This window comes from Egretta garzetta, unplaced genomic scaffold, assembly GCF_000687185.1.
Source record: "Egretta garzetta isolate BGI_Z169 unplaced genomic scaffold, ASM68718v1 scaffold14, whole genome shotgun sequence".
Lineage (NCBI taxonomy): Eukaryota > Metazoa > Chordata > Aves > Pelecaniformes > Ardeidae > Egretta > Egretta garzetta.
This window is the reverse complement of record NW_009259588.1, coordinates 64,543-66,927: the sequence shown is the minus strand read 5'-3', so window position 1 is coordinate 66,927 and position 2,385 is coordinate 64,543.

The following is a 2,385-nucleotide window of genomic DNA, read 5'->3' as shown; positions in this document are numbered from 1 at the left end:
TGTTCTTACAACATCCCTTTAAGGTAAGTTAGGTTGTTGGGCATTATACTTTCAACTGAGGAGCATATGCATATTAACATCAAGCTTTTCTGTGCTAAGATGGTACTTCCAGCATTTTTGTTTGCTAATACTGGTTTACCTCCACCAGCAAACTCAGAATCATCATGTAACTTGGTTGCTCCTCCAAATGAAGTGTAAGCCTTTGCTCATCCATAGAAATGATCCACTGGAGAAGGCTTTCTGATTATTCCAGCACAGCTGCAGGTATTCTTGATCTATGACACATTTGTCCTAACAACTTGGTTAGTTTCAACACTTTCAGTGTTGTAAGTTTTATTTCTAACCCAGTTGTCATTTTGTGGAACGAGATTTGGGAAGAATCACATATACAAGGTGGGACACTGTGGTAGTTGTGGTGCCCTTTTATTAGCTGCAGCTGAAATGTTTAATTGTGTTGTAACGGTATGTGATAATAAAAACAGTGCTGACGGCTATTCTCTACTAAAGTTTAATGTTCTCCTAATATCAGCAAATGGAACTGATATTAACAACTAGGAACTACTTCTATCCACAGGTTACACAGATCACCGGCAGCTACTTACTTCTAACTGTAGTTGTCTCTCTAATGGCAATGCACAAAAATGTTACTCTCGCATTGGCCAGAGAAATTTGTAGAACCTTTAAAAAACTTGGGAGCAAATTCTAAAGGACATTTGGGTGCCTGAGTCATACTCCTAAAAAGATAAAAATAATATAGGTAGGATTTCAGTTGGCAGACACTGAAATATTCTTCAGGCCTTTATCTACACATTTCCTAAATGTAAAGAAAATATTTTGCTGTCTGTCATTCTTCCTAAAAAGAGTTGCCAGTTCCATCTTCAGATTGGCTCCTAGTTTAAAAAAAATCCCTTCATAATTTCCTTTCCCTTAAGTAATGAAGAAACAGGGGAAATAAAAAACCCAAAATGCTTCGTTGTTTGAAAAGAGGATCCAACTCAAGGCCTGCACTTGAGGTAATAATTGAATCTTCAGTGCGTTAACTCAAGAGAACTTTGCTTCTTGAGTTCCTTAGCTAAATAAGATTATTATGTGATAATGATAGACACCCTTTATAGCAATGACATTCCATGCAAATTTATTGTTTTAATTAACCAGTTAATTGATTTATAGAGTATCTGTGCAGGTCACTTAGACTTCAAAAAAGTACTTAGCTGTTCTTCCAAGTGATTGAAATAACCAAAATAATTTCTTAATCTTCCAAACATTTCAAAGGAGAGCTTTATCGTGTTCATTTTTGAACTTTTGGTAAAACCAACTGTTGTCTAAGTGAAACAAAAAGTTAGCTTTTTTTTCCCACAGAAAGTTACAGAAGCAGTGGACTGCACATGTGGTCAGCTGGATTGCTGCTTCAGAGCACAAACAGGGCAGGACCTGCTGCTACTGTGGTGTGTGGAAAGGTGCACTCAGCTCTGTTTGCTGGGAATAGGCTGCTTTGCTGCCTTTTTGCTGCAGGGTGGTGATTATCATGGGTCCACCTACCTACAAGACAAAACGTGGACTGACCAGGGTATCAGGCAAATGTTATCAGCAAGAAAGAAGGCTTTAGGGGGAAAGTAAGAACCTTCTAAAAGGTTTCACACTGTAACCATAAAAATATTTTTTTTAAAAAAAAGAAGAAAAAAAAAACAGGTAGCAATTTTATTATATCACATCTTAACTAACAGCTGCAAGCAGATCTAAGTGGAAAGCCAAACCTTGCCTGCTGGTGTCATTTCCTCGAGCACCGCGGGATGGGAAGAGGTGCTCCCTGGTGGACAGAAGAAAAAGTTGGATTGAGAAATCTGCTGTATCTTCGGCGAGCTAGATCCTAACGCGATTTGAAGCTGAAAATGAGAAAAGAGTGCATTTTGCTCTGTGGCAGCCGGTCGGAGGGAGGGAGGCTCACCTCCTGCTGCTGCGCATCCAAAGCACCCAAACGGAGCCTTGAGGATCTCCTGCCTATCCGGCTCCCATGTGAGCTCGGACCCCGGGTTCCACCTTGGACATGCCCGCGGGAGCGCTCCAGCCTTGGCCCGCAGTGCCAGAAGCTCAAGGCTTTTTCTTTCCAACCTCCGTGTGCCCAGAGCCCAGCCGGGGCGGTGGACCCAGCCCACAGCCTGCCGTCATCCCCTCTGTGGAGGGGACGCAGCTCCCCTGCCGATCCCGAAAGGTGCTCAGTCAGGGCATCGCTGTCACCGCGCCGCAGCCTCCGCGGGAGCGGGAGGAAAGCTCCGCCTCCGCCCGTCTGGGAGCAGCCTGATAAAGGCAGGTGCGGGCAAGCGGCAAAGGACCCCAGCTCGAAGCATCTGCCTGTGCGCCGAGCCCTTGACCTCTCCGGTCTCCCCT